Source organism: Dysidea avara, chromosome 6 (genome assembly GCF_963678975.1).
Source record: "Dysidea avara chromosome 6, odDysAvar1.4, whole genome shotgun sequence".
Taxonomy (NCBI): domain Eukaryota; kingdom Metazoa; phylum Porifera; class Demospongiae; order Dictyoceratida; family Dysideidae; genus Dysidea; species Dysidea avara.
Genome location: NC_089277.1, coordinates 35,067,557 through 35,082,918, shown reverse-complemented (window position 1 = coordinate 35,082,918; position 15,362 = coordinate 35,067,557). Strand labels below are relative to the sequence as shown.

At 42.0% G+C, this 15,362-nt stretch overlaps 1 protein-coding gene across 1 annotated transcript in view; it reads left to right on the top strand.

The window, feature by feature from the left end:
* The first annotated feature begins 14,989 nt into the window (after positions 1–14,989).
* LOC136258179 (uncharacterized) overlaps positions 14,990–15,362 on the top strand; it is a 53,401-nt gene continuing 53,028 nt past the window's right edge. Inside the window, exon 1 of the mRNA XM_066051500.1 lies at positions 14,990–15,124. The gene's annotated coding sequence lies outside the window, so the exon portion shown is untranslated. The remainder of the gene's footprint in view (positions 15,125–15,362) is intronic.

Sequence of the window (15,362 nt, the reverse complement as noted above, 5' to 3'; positions counted from 1 at the left end):
AATAGAACATTCAAAAGTGTTTCATTAATCATTGCCACTTTATAGAATCACCATGAAGAAAAAAAAACCAATAAGCTGAGATTGGACCTCTTCTTAACTCTGTACAACACAAACATCCTACAGTAAAACCTCTCAATAGGACTATCTATCAGACCCATGACAAGTTATATATTGAGAACATTAATTCAGCCATAAAACAAAGCGTTTTCTTAGCACGGTGAATCAACTTGGTAAATTTTCTCCAAACATTGCAGAGCTTTCACAACCTCTAAGAGAACTGCTTAGTACCAAAACTGTTTGGGCTTGGGGTCCTAGTCAAACAGACGCCTTTAACAAGTTAAAACATGAGCTTACCTCCACCCCAGTCCTGGCCTGGTATGATCCTACTGCTGAAACAAAACTCACAGCAGATGCATCAGCCTACGGCCTAGGTGCCGTTCTCATGCAGAAAACTATCCAACAATGGAAACCTGTGGCTTATGCTTATGACTAAAACAGAAACTAGATATGCCCAAATAGAGAAAGAAGCTTTGGCCACAACATGGGCTTGTGAAAGATTTTCTGATTACATCTTAGGAATGAAAATTCATATTGAAACTGACCACAAACCACTTGTTCCTCTCCTTGGTTCAAAGTTTCTAGACAGTTTGCCACCAAGAATTCTCCGTTTCTGTCTCCACTTAATGCAATTTGATTATACAATTTCACATGTGCCAGGCAAGTTACTTTACACTACCGACAATCTCTCTCACTCACCACAACAATTTTCAGAATCTGATCAACAACTTGCAGAGCTTACTGAAAGTCAAATGACCAGTACCACTTTTCAATTCCCAACTACGAAAGACAGTTTAGATAAGTATCGAAGAGCTCAAAGCGAAGACCCAATTTGCTCAAAACTCATCACATTCTGCCAAACAACTTGGCCAGAAAAACATGTTATTACTGGAGAGCTTAACAAGTATTGGAATGTTAGAAATGAACTAATTGTTTGTGATTCTTTACTCCTTTACAGAGCTCGTATTGTTGTACCTGCAAAGCTTCAACATGACACCCTATGTAAAATCCATTGTGGTCACCAAGGTATCGAGAGATGCCGTCTTCGAGTAACCACCTCGGTGTGGTGGCCAGGAGTATCTTCACAAATGGAACAATTCATCAAACAATGCCCCACTTGTGTGAAAGTTACACCTCCTGCCAGAGAACCAATGCTCAGCTCAGAACTGCCTAAATATCCTTGGCAGAAAGTGGCTACAGACCTCTTTGAACTGAATAAACAATCATATTTGTTAGTGGTTAATTACTACTCACGTTATCCAGAAGTCATCAAACTAAATTCCACCACTTCTGCAAGCATTGTAAGTGCCATGAAGACAATTTTCTCCCGACATGGAATACCTCAGACAGTTATAAGTGATAATGGACCTCAATATGACTCTTCAGAGATGAAACAATTCTCCTCAACTTATGGATTCAAACATGTTACATCCAGTCCTTATTACCCGCAAGGGAATGGTCTTGCTGAACGCATGGTTAAGACTGTGAAAAGTCTTCTAAGGCAGACTTCCGATATGGCTTTGATCCTCCTTAGTTACCGAGCTACACCACTTCCATGGTGCCTCTTGAGTCCTGCTGAACTCCTGATGGGGCAACGGTTGAGAACAGATGTACCACAAGTTGCAAACCAACTAGTTCCTAACTGGCCACATCTACAAGGCTTTGCAGAGAAGGACAGGCAGTATAAGGAACAGCAGAAAGAGCAATATGATCGCCGCCATAGAGTAAGATCTGCAGCACAGCTTCCAGCAGACACAAATGTATGGGTAAACTCCCAAGGTAAACAAGTGCCAGGTACAATCACTTCAAACTCTACCACACCAAGATCATACATTGTCGACACACCATCCGGCAAAGTTAGAAGGAACCGATCTCATATTACAGAACGACTTACTGACGAAACAACTACAATTAATACACACCAAACAAGTGATCCTGACAGACAAATCACTAGATCTCAAACTGGCACACAGATTAGACCACCTGAAAGACTTAACTATTCTTAAGACTTAAGAAAGGGAGATGTGGTGTGATCCAATACTGAACAACATGCACACACATACTTTGTATGTAACCTTCTAAGTGTAATGTATTAGCTAGCTATAATTGACTTATACTGTAATGATGTATGACATCATGTGTAGTTGTACTATATATATTGTGTGTTGTACTTACTATTTATCATTCTGCTATTTATTGTGTTAACTAACTGGCTATTGGTAATAACTGCGAGTAACACAGCAACTAGCTTCACACTACAGTAGTCACTCACAATTTTAGGGGGTGAGTCTGAGATTTTAGGGGGGGGAAGTCCCCCCCCCCCTCCTAGCAGCCCTAGAATAAACACTGGGTCATGTATACTGAAGAATTCATGTACTGACGTAAGGCTGACACCAATTTTAGCTAGCAGCTTAGGTAAAGAGATCCTAAAGTTAAAAGTAAATGTTGTCGGACCTCCTTAACATACACGGATAATAATTAGTATAGTTACATGACACAGTTAATATTATTGCTACTTAGCTTGTTAGCTACTTATATACTAAGTACACTTATAACTAGCTACATGAAGTGTATTTAGTTTCAACATAATTATGGCTGTCATCATGCACCTATACCGGCAATGTGTATAAGTTTGATATATAGTGACACATTTTATTCATACCTCATAAATTATATCTAGAATCTTACATATTTCAGTAAGACAAGACTTTGGTCCCTTGATAGTTGCTGTAATGTCAACAGCACGATATTTATAATTCTTGGAATCCAGATACACTGAATATTCTGATCCTATACAATTAAACGCTGCAGACATAAAGAGAAAATGCATTTCCTAAAGGCATGTCATACTAATATTTTAGGAATATTATATATGCGTACAATTTATAGGTATTTATTTTGACACCATGAAGCTGTAAAATCTGTATCATGCAGTTGCAGAACTTCTTTTAGATGTCCAAGAATTTTAGGCTCATCAGATCTTGTCATAACAATGATTGCATTTGGATCATGCATGTTCATTGCATTTCTCTTGAAGCAAATCAACAACTAGCTAACTTTACTTGCTATCAGATCTGCCTAGCTAGGATAAAAACTTGACACCATGAACTGCAGTTATAAAAGACAACAACTCTAGATCTTCAGCATTGGTAATTATAAATGACTCTTGTGAGCAAGCCATTGTAGTATTGACTGTATTGTGTACATGCAGTATAGTATTGTAGCCAGACAGCTATAGCAGGGGCGGATCTAGGATTTATAAAAGGGGGAGCTAACTCAAGGTACTAATCTCTTGGGTAGAGGTGTGCAAAGCACACTTCCCAGCATGCAAAGCATGCTGGAACTAGGGGGTCTGGGGGCATGCCCCCCCTCCCCCCAGGAAAATTTTGAAAAATAAATGCTAAAATACTGCAATTTGGAGACATTTCCACATAAAATTCATAATATTTTCTGCCTGTAGATATTTTATATACTGCCTTTAGATTATAGGTATGGCTCTCTGACTCTGAAGTATTTTGCTAATGGAAAAGTTTGGGTAGGTACAGGCAACCAAGTACATGATGCACCCCTCTCACAATTGCACAACACTGAATAGGTGCATGTTAGAATAATAATGTTGAAAGTGGAAAATTCTGAAATTTGAACAATACAAGATTGAATCTGAGAGCATTTTCAATGGAAATTGTGTACCTGAATTAAGTATTGCCATATATATTAACTACACAAGTAGATGAATGAAGCCCTTTAAACAGACCAATGCACTTCATTGTATGTATAGGTGCAGGAAGATTTGGAAATATTCCATAACAGAACCAACTACATGTTTCCAATGAATGTTCTATTAGAGTAGTTAGCTGACTGCTCTATTAGAGTATCTCGATCTTGTACACCTCCAATGCTGATCCGGGTCCTTGTTGCATGAACTTTAGCATAAATCCACTGATAATACCTTGGAAAATGTTTATAAGGTGGTTTTATGAGTATTTGTATTATTAGTGATCATATAATTATACTAAGACAAAATTTCATTTATAATACTCAGCATAGGTAAAGCCTAAATATGAAGGGGGGGCTTCAGCCCCCAAAGCCCCTCCCCTGGATCTGCCCCTGTATAGATGTGTGTTTGTATGGAAATAGAATTATACTTCAACAGATGGTAAAGTGGCATAGTCAATTATCATTGATGAGAAGAGAAAACAACAGATGAAAAAGTGGCTTTCACAATGACTGTGACATAAGTGCATTTCTATATATGCTAAGATGCATGGACTAGTCACAACTTTATTGCTTCTGTATTATAGATTTATGGATGTAATGAGATAGGTCTATAGATTATTAGTGCATGTTCAGTAATGAATCAGTGGCACTGATCATGACCACAGTCTTTCAGTAATTATCATAGCTGTACAACATTACTGTTAGCTGTATCTTCACTGCTGTGTGGTTGGAATAATAATAGCTTAATCAATGTTTTAGTGGAATAATGTCTTTATGGATATTAAAGTGACATGCCCGGTGTTTCATATCAGCTAATTGTTTTGGAAAATTCACACAAGTCACAACAGATGGTAAAGTGTTTTCCGCTATAATTACAATAAAATGGTATAATGATAAATGATGCACATATACTGATATGTGTGACTATATAGGTATATTATACATAAAAGTCTACAGTTCAATATGATCTGTTATGGATCGCTGTCCACCACCTTGCTTTAAGTGATCTTTTCTGGCACCACAATGTGACACAGATATTTTGATGTGCTGATTAACATGCTTGCACTCCCTCGAAAATCCTTGTATATACCATGCAGGAACACTTAATCACTTTGTCAGTCTCATTGATATGTGGCTGATCATTATCATCTTTGACCTCCACTCTTTAGAATGACATTCTATAATAGTCAAGATCAAGATAACATAACATTGGCTATGCATGTTACAAACCACTGTAGCCTCTATACCTTAGATCTACTAACACTACTAAGCTCCGAATCTGAACTTTTCTTTCAAACTTTACTAGCAGACGTTGATTGTGCAGTGCATGGGTATAGCTTTTGTAGTCTCTCTTCAACATAAATGGTTCTGAAAACTATGTTTGGTTCCTCCTTACATGACTACAGTGTACTCTAGGCCTTCATTAAATTCAATTAACATTATAATATCAAGCATTTTTGGATAGTAGCTATATAGTCTGTACTATATATAGCTGTGTACATGTGTGATGCATGCTAGCTACTTAGCTACCCTTAAATCACCATCACTTTCCAGGTTGATAACCCCTACGAACGTATCCTTGTATGACAAACGAATTCCAAAAACATTACTCCAGGCAGAGATGTCAGGAATTTCTTCTCTACTTCTTCCAACTTGTATGAGGGTATCAATCCGGGATCAAACCGCCAAACCTTGACTGCACATACCATTAGGGAGAGGAAGTTTCCATAACACGGAGTAAGGATATTACTGTATACTACTGTACTCTAAATGATGCACATTTTCAGTAGCATCACACAGTTAGGCAGTTAACTCATTGGAGTGATCTGAGTGATTGGAGTGATCTGAGTGATTGGAGTGATCTGAGTGATCGGAGTGATTGGAGTGATCTGAGTGATTGGAGTGATCTGAGTGATTGGAGTGATCTGAGTGATTGGAGTGATCTGAGTGATTGGAGTGATCAGAGTGATTGGAGTGATCTGAGTGATTGGAGTGATCTGAGTGATGGGAGTGATCTGAGTGATTGGAGTGATCTGAGTGATCTGAGTGATTGGAGTGATCTGAGTGATCTGAGTAATTGGAGTGATCTGAGTGATTCGAGTGATCTGAGTGATTGGAGTGATCTGAGTGATCTGAGTGATTGGAGTGATCTGAGTGATCGGAGTGATAGGAGTGATCTGAGTGATCAGAGTGATTGGAGTGATCTGAGTGATTGGAGTGATCTGAGTGATTGGAGTGATCTGAGTGATTGGAGTGATCTGAGTGATCGGAGTGATCTGAGTGATCAGAGTGATTGGAGTGATCTGAGTGATTGGAGTGATCTGAGTGATTGGAGTGATCTGAGTGATTGGAGTGATCTGAGTGATCTGAGTAATTGGAGTGATCTGAGTGATTCGAGTGATCTGAGTGATTGGAGTGATCTGAGTGATTGGAGTGATCTTAGTGATCTGAGTGATTGGAGTGATCTGAGTGATTGGAGTGATCTGAGTGATCGGAGTGATCTGAGTGATCAGAGTGATTGGAGTGATCTGAGTGATTGGAGTGATCTGAGTGATTGGAGTGATCTGAGTGATTGGAGTGATCTGAGTGATCAGAGTGATTGGAGTGATCTGGGTGATCTGAGTGATCGGAGTGATCTGAGTGATCAGAGTGATTGGAGTGATCTGAGTGATTGGAGTGATCTGAGTGATTGGAGTGATCTGAGTGATCGGAGTGATAGGAGTGATCTGAGTGATCAGAGTGATTGGAGTGATCTGAGTGATTGGAGTGATCTGAGTGATTGGAGTGATCTGAGTGATTGGAGTGATCTGAGTGATCGGAGTGATCTGAGTGATCAGAGTGATTGGAGTGATCTGAGTGATTGGAGTGATCTGAGTGATTGGAGTGATCTGAGTGATTGGAGTGATCTGAGTGATCTGAGTAATTGGAGTGATCTGAGTGATTCGAGTGATCTGAGTGATTGGAGTGATCTGAGTGATTGGAGTGATCTTAGTGATCTGAGTGATTGGAGTGATCTGAGTGATTGGAGTGATCTGAGTGATCGGAGTGATCTGAGTGATCAGAGTGATTGGAGTGATCTGAGTGATTGGAGTGATCTGAGTGATTCGAGTGATCTGAGTGATTCGAGTGATCTGAGTGATTCGAGTGATCTGAGTGATTGGAGTGATTGGAGTGATCTGAGTGATTGGAGTGATCTGAGTTATTGGAGTGATCTGAGTGATCTGAGTGATTGGAGTGATCTGAGTGATTGGAGTGATCTGAGTAATCAGAGTGATTGGAGTGATCTGAGTGATTCGAGTGATCTGAGTGATTGGAGTGATCTGAGTGATTGGAGTGATCTGAGTGATCTGAGTGATTGGAGTGATCTGAGTGATTGGAGTGATCTGAGTGATAGGAGTGATCTGAGTGAATGGAGTGATCTTAGTGATCTGAGTGATTGGAGTGATAGGAGTGATCTGAGTGATCAGAGTGATTGGAGTGATCTGAGTGATCTGAGTGATCGGAGTGATCTGAGTGATCTGAGTGATTGGAGTGATCTGAGTGATTGGAGTGATCTGAGTGATAGGAGTGATCTGAGTGAATGGAGTGATCTTAGTGATCTGAGTGATTGGAGTGATAGGAGTGATCTGAGTGATCAGAGTGATTGGAGTGATCTGAGTGATCTGAGTGATCGGAGTGATCTGAGTGATCAGAGTGATTGGAGTGATCTGAGTGATTGGAGTGATCGGAGTGATTCGAGTGATCTGAGTGATTGGAGTGATCTGAGTGATTGGAGTGATCGGAGTGATTCGAGTGATCTGAGTGATCTGAGTGATTGGAGTGATCTGAGTGATTGGAGTGATCTGAGTGATAGGAGTGATCTGAGTGATTGGAGTGATCTCAGTGATCTGAGTGATTGGAGTGATAGGAGTGATCTGAGTGATCAGAGTGATTGGAGTGATCGGAGTGATCTGAGTGATCGGAGTGATCTGAGTGATCAGAGTGATTGGAGTGATCTGAGTGATTGGAGTGATCGGAGTGATTCGAGTGATCTGAGTGATTGGAGTGATCTGAGTGATTGGAGTGATCGGAGTGATTCGAGTGATCTGAGTGATTGGAGTGATCTGAGTGATCTGAGTGATTGGAGTGATCTGAGTGATTGGAGTGATCTGAGTGATTGGAGTGATCTGAGTGATTGGAGTGATCTGAGTGATTGGAGTGATCTGAGTGATTGGAGTGATCTGAGTGATTCGAGTGATCTGAGTGATTGGAGTGATCTGAGTGATTCGAGTGATCTGAGTGATTGGAGTGATCTGAGTGATTCGAGTGATCTGAGTGATTCGAGTGATCTGAGTGATTCGAGTGATCTGAGTGATTGGAGTGATCTGAGTGATTCGAGTGATTGGAGTGATCTGAGTGATTGGAGTGATCTGAGTGATTGGAGTGATCTGAGTGATTGGAGTGATCTGAGTGATTGGAGTGATCTGAGTGATTGGAGTGATCTGAGTTATTGGAGTGATCTGAGTGATCTGAGTGATTGGAGTGATCTGAGTGATTGGAGTGATAGGAGTGATCTGAGTGATCAGAGTGATTGGAGTGATCTGAGTGATTGGAGTGATCTGAGTGATTGGAGTGATCTGAGTGATTGGAGTGATCTGAGTGATTGGAGTGATCTGAGTGATTGGAGTGATCTGAGTGATTCGAGTGATCTGAGTGATTCGAGTGATCTGAGTGATTCGAGTGATAGGAGTGATCTGAGTGATCAGAGTGATTGGAGTGATCTGGGTGATCTGAGTGATCGGAGTGATCTGAGTGATCAGAGTGATTGGAGTGATCTGAGTGATTGGAGTGATCTGAGTGATTGGAGTGATCTGAGTGATTCGAGTGATCTGAGTGATTCGAGTGATCTGAGTGATTGGAGTGATCTGAGTGATTGGAGTGATCTGAGTGATCTGAGTGATTGGAGTGATCTGAGTTATTGGAGTGATCTGAGTGATCTGAGTGATTGGAGTGATCTGAGTGATTGGAGTGATCTGAGTGATCAGAGTGATTGGAGTGATCTGAGTGATTCGAGTGATCTGAGTGATTGGAGTGATCTGAGTGATTGGAGTGATCTGAGTGATTGGAGTGATCTGAGTGATCAGAGTGATTGGAGTGATCTGAGTGATTCGAGTGATCTGAGTGATTGGAGTGATCTGAGTGATTGGAGTGATCTGAGTGATTGGAGTGATCTGAGTGATCTGAGTGATTGGAGTGATCTGAGTGATTGGAGTGATCTGAGTGATAGGAGTGATCTGAGTGAATGGAGTGATCTTAGTGATCTGAGTGATTGGAGTGATAGGAGTGATCTGAGTGATCAGAGTGATTGGAGTGATCTGAGTGATCTGAGTGATCGGAGTGATCTGAGTGATCAGAGTGATTGGAGTGATCTGAGTGATTGGAGTGATCGGAGTGATTCGAGTGATCTGAGTGATTGGAGTGATCTGAGTGATTGGAGTGATCGGAGTGATTCGAGTGATCTGAGTGATTGGAGTGATCTGAGTGATCTGAGTGATTGGAGTGATCTGAGTGATTGGAGTGATCTGAGTGATTGGAGTGATCTGAGTGATTGGAGTGATCTGAGTGATTGGAGTGATCTGAGTGATTGGAGTGATCTGAGTGATTCGAGTGATCTGAGTGATTCGAGTGATCTGAGTGATTCGAGTGATCTGAGTGATTGGAGTGATCTGAGTGATTCGAGTGATTGGAGTGATCTGAGTGATTGGAGTGATCTGAGTGATTGGAGTGATCTGAGTGATTGGAGTGATCTGAGTGATTGGAGTGATCTGAGTGATTGGAGTGATCTGAGTTATTGGAGTGATCTGAGTGATCTGAGTGATTGGAGTGATCTGAGTGATTGGAGTGATAGGAGTGATCTGAGTGATCAGAGTGATTGGAGTGATCTGAGTGATTGGAGTGATCTGAGTGATTGGAGTGATCTGAGTGATTGGAGTGATCTGAGTGATTGGAGTGATCTGAGTGATTGGAGTGATCTGAGTGATTCGAGTGATCTGAGTGATTCGAGTGATAGGAGTGATCTGAGTGATCAGAGTGATTGGAGTGATCTGGGTGATCTGAGTGATCGGAGTGATCTGAGTGATCAGAGTGATTGGAGTGATCTGAGTGATTGGAGTGATCTGAGTGATTGGAGTGATCTGAGTGATTGGAGTGATCTGAGTGATTCGAGTGATCTGAGTGATTCGAGTGATCTGAGTGATTGGAGTGATCTGAGTGATTGGAGTGATTGGAGTGATCTGAGTGATTGGAGTGATCTGAGTTATTGGAGTGATCTGAGTGATCTGAGTGATTGGAGTGATCTGAGTGATTGGAGTGATCAGAGTGATCAGAGTGATTGGAGTGATCTGAGTGATTCGAGTGATCTGAGTGATTGGAGTGATCTGAGTGATTGGAGTGATCTGAGTGATTGGAGTGATCTGAGTGATCTGAGTGATTGGAGTGATCTGAGTGATTGGAGTGATCTGAGTGATAGGAGTGATCTGAGTGATTGGAGTGATCTCAGTGATCTGAGTGATTGGAGTGATAGGAGTGATCTGAGTGATCAGAGTGATTGGAGTGATCGGAGTGATCTGAGTGATCGGAGTGATCTGAGTGATCAGAGTGATTGGAGTGACATGAGTGATTGGAGTGATCGGAGTGATTCGAGTGATCTGAGTGATTGGAGTGATCTGAGTGATTGGAGTGATCTGAGTGATTGGAGTGATCTGAGTTATTGGAGTGATCTGAGTGATCTGAGTGATTGGAGTGATCTGAGTGATTGGAGTGATCTGAGTGATCAGAGTGATTGGAGTGATCTGAGTGATTGGAGTGATCTGAGTGATTCGAGTGATCTGAGTGATTCGAGTGATCTGAGTGATTGGAGTGATCTGAGTGATTGGAGTGATCTGAGTGATTGGAGTGATCTGAGTGATCTGAGTGATCGGAGTGATCTGAGTGATCAGAGTGATTGGAGTGATCTGAGTGATTGGAGTGATCGGAGTGATTCGAGTGATCTGAGTGATTGGAGTGATCTGAGTGATTGGAGTGATCGGAGTGATTCGAGTGATCTGAGTGATTGGAGTGATCTGAGTGATCTGAGTGATTGGAGTGATCTGAGTGATTGGAGTGATCTGAGTGATTGGAGTGATCTGAGTGATTCGAGTGATCTGAGTGATTCGAGTGATCTGAGTGATTGGAGTGATCTGAGTGATTGGAGTGATCTGAGTGATTCGAGTGATAGGAGTGATCTGAGTGATCAGAGTGATTGGAGTGATCTGAGTGATCTGAGTGATCGGAGTGATCTGAGTGATCAGAGTGATTGGAGTGATCTGAGTGATTGGAGTGATCTGAGTGATTCGAGTGATCTGAGTGATTCGAGTGATCTGAGTGATTGGAGTGATCTGAGTGATTCGAGTAATTGGAGTGATCTGAGTGATTGGAGTGATCTGAGTGATTGGAGTGATCTGAGTGATTGGAGTGATCTGAGTGATTGGAGTGATCTGAGTGATTGGAGTGATCTGAGTTATTGGAGTGATCTGAGTGATCTGAGTGATTGGAGTGATCTGAGTGATTGGAGTGATAGGAGTGATCTGAGTGATCAGAGTGATTGGAGTGATCTGAGTGATTGGAGTGATCTGAGTGATTGGAGTGATCTGAGTGATTGGAGTGATCTGAGTGATTGGAGTGATCTGAGTGATTGGAGTGATCTGAGTGATTCGAGTGATCTGAGTGATTCGAGTGATCTGAGTGATTCGAGTGATAGGAGTGATCTGAGTGATCAGAGTGATTGGAGTGATCTGGGTGATCTGAGTGATCGGAGTGATCTGAGTGATCAGAGTGATTGGAGTGATCTGAGTGATTGGAGTGATCTGAGTGATTGGAGTGATCTGAGTGATTGGAGTGATCTGAGTGATTCGAGTGATCTGAGTGATTCGAGTGATCTGAGTGATTGGAGTGATCTGAGTGATTGGAGTGATCTGAGTGATTGGAGTGATCTGAGTTATTGGAGTGATCTGAGTGATCTGAGTGATTGGAGTGATCTGAGTGATTGGAGTGATCAGAGTGATCAGAGTGATTGGAGTGATCTGAGTGATTCGAGTGATCTGAGTGATTGGAGTGATCTGAGTGATTGGAGTGATCTGAGTGATTGGAGTGATCTGAGTGATCTGAGTGATTGGAGTGATCTGAGTGATTGGAGTGATCTGAGTGATAGGAGTGATCTGAGTGATTGGAGTGATCTCAGTGATCTGAGTGATTGGAGTGATAGGAGTGATCTGAGTGATCAGAGTGATTGGAGTGATCGGAGTGATCTGAGTGATCGGAGTGATCTGAGTGATCAGAGTGATTGGAGTGATCTGAGTGATTGGAGTGATCGGAGTGATTCGAGTGATCTGAGTGATTGGAGTGATCTGAGTGATTGGAGTGATCGGAGTGATTCGAGTGATCTGAGTGATTGGAGTGATCTGAGTGATCTGAGTGATTGGAGTGATCTGAGTGATTGGAGTGATCTGAGTGATTGGAGTGATCTGAGTGATTGGAGTGATCTGAGTGATTGGAGTGATCTGAGTGATTCGAGTGATCTGAGTGATTCGAGTGATCTGAGTGATTCGAGTGATCTGAGTGATTGGAGTGATCTGAGTGATTCGAGTGATTGGAGTGATCTGAGTGATTGGAGTGATCTGAGTGATTGGAGTGATCTGAGTGATTGGAGTGATCTGAGTGATTGGAGTGATCTGAGTGATTGGAGTGATCTGAGTTATTGGAGTGATCTGAGTGATCTGAGTGATTGGAGTGATCTGAGTGATTGGAGTGATCTGAGTGATCAGAGTGATTGGAGTGATCTGAGTGATTGGAGTGATCTGAGTGATTCGAGTGATCTGAGTGATTCGAGTGATCTGAGTGATTGGAGTGATCTGAGTGATTGGAGTGATCTGAGTGATTGGAGTGATAGGAGTGATCTGAGTGATCAGAGTGATTGGAGTGATCTGAGTGATTGGAGTGATCTGAGTGATTGGAGTGATCTGAGTGATTGGAGTGATCTGAGTGATTGGAGTGATCTGAGTGATAGGAGTGATCTGAGTGATCAGAGTGATTGGAGTGATCTGAGTGATCTGAGTGATCGGAGTGATCTGAGTGATCAGAGTTATTGGAGTGATCTGAGTGATTGGAGTGATCTGAGTGATTGGAGTGATCTGAGTGATTGGAGTGATCTGAGTGATTGGAGTGATCTGAGTGATTGGAGTGATCTGAGTGATTGGAGTGATCTGAGTGATTCGAGTGATCTGAGTGATTCGAGTGATCTGAGTGATTCGAGTGATCTGAGTGATCTGAGTGATCGGAGTGATCTGAGTGATTGGAGTGATCTGAGTGATCTGAGTGATTTGAGTGATTGGAGTGATCTGAGTGATTGGAGTGATCTGAGTGATTGGAGTGATTGGAGTGATCTGAGTGATTGGAGTGATCTGAGTGATTGGAGTGATCTGAGTTATTGGAGTGATCTGAGTGATCTGAGTGATTGGAGTGATCTGAGTGATTGGAGTGATCTGAGTGATCAGAGTGATTGGAGTGATCTGAGTGATTGGAGTGATCTGAGTGATTCGAGTGATCTGAGTGATTCGAGTGATCTGAGTGATTGGAGTGATCTGAGTGATTGGAGTGATCTGAGTGATTGGAGTGATAGGAGTGATCTGAGTGATCAGAGTGATTGGAGTGATCTGAGTGATTGGAGTGATCTGAGTGATTGGAGTGATCTGAGTGATTGGAGTGATCTGAGTGATTGGAGTGATCTGAGTGATAGGAGTGATCTGAGTGATCAGAGTGATTGGAGTGATCTGAGTGATCTGAGTGATCGGAGTGATCTGAGTGATCAGAGTGATTGGAGTGATCTGAGTGATTGGAGTGATTGGAGTGATCTGAGTGATTGGAGTGATCTGAGTGATTGGAGTGATCTGAGTGATTGGAGTGATCTGAGTGATTGGAGTGATCTGAGTGATTGGAGTGATCTGAGTGATTCGAGTGATCTGAGTGATTCGAGTGATCTGAGTGATTCGAGTGATCTGAGTGATCTGAGTGATCGGAGTGATCTGAGTGATTGGAGTGATCTGAGTGATCTGAGTGATTTGAGTGATTGGAGTGATCTGAGTGATTGGAGTGATCTGAGTGATTGGAGTGATTGGAGTGATTGGAGTGATCACTCAGATCACTCCAATCACTCAGATCACTCCAATCACTCAGATCACTCCAATCACTCAGCTCACTCAGATCACTCAGATCACTTCAATCACTCAGATCACTCCAATCACTCAGATCACTCCAATCACTCAGATCACTCCAATCACTCCAATCACTCAGATCACTCAGATCACTCCAATCACTCAGATCACTCCAATCACTCGAATCACTCTGATCACTCCAATCACTCCAATCACTCAGATTACTCCAATCACTCAGATCACTCAGATCACTCCAATCACTCAGATCACTCAGATCACTCCAATGAGTTAACTGCCTAACTGTGTAATGCTACTGAAAATGTGCATCATTTAGAGTACAGTTGTATACAGTAATATCCTAACTCCGTGTTATGGAAACTTCCTCTCCCTAATGGTATGTTTGACTGCTGAGCTGACGCTCTCGACTTTATGCCGCACTGCAACTTTCATCAACTGCGAACCACTATATAGGGCTATAGCTAAGTAATAACTATATAGCTAATACTTACCTCACTTTTATGCACCTATAGAGTTTATCACGTGACGTAACCTTAAATATGGTCTACGTATTATTGTGATTAATGTGGTACATTACTTGAATATTACTAATGCCTATTACAGTTACTAATATTAGCTCAGCAAACTAATATTAGCTCAGCAAACTGAGTTCAATTCAAAGTTGCTGGCAGAGAGTGATAGATCGTCTTGACCGTTGACTTGCTCAGACCTGAGATCTTGACCGTTGACTGAGTAAAAATATTTGGTTTGACCATTGACTGGCATCTTGACCGCGGTCGCGGATCCAAGTACAGAGGCCATTGGCGTGTCACCCCCTTGAGGATGCTCATCATGGTGAGCACCCTTGTCATGGTGAGATTCCTTTTCGATATCCTAACGATACGATATATTATCGACATATCGCACAACACTACCCCCAGGGGCAGAGTGAAGCATGCAAAGGTAAGTCACTCTCTCGGTCACTCTGCGCAGAGGAAACTTGAGCGATTGGTTGTGTGGTAATCACGTGATTTCTGAACCGGAAGTTCAAAGGTCGGTAGTTAAGTTATACCGTTGCTGTTCGCAAGAGTACAAGAGTTTCTTAGCCAGGATGTCAGTACCTCAAGGTGCGTACATTAAATCATAAAGGTCCTCAAGGCTGGGGGGTAGAAAAAAAACTATCACGTGACTCATAATTGTTATGTTATTGTTATTATCTACTTTACCTGGAGGGTGTACACAGAAGGCAGAGCCTGTTCAAGGTGTTTACCCATAGCCTAGGAGCCTAAGTGAAAATCTTTGAGCTAAATATCCTAAAGTGAAACGGGACAAATACCTAGAAGGGCTGAAAAAAGCCAACCCCAT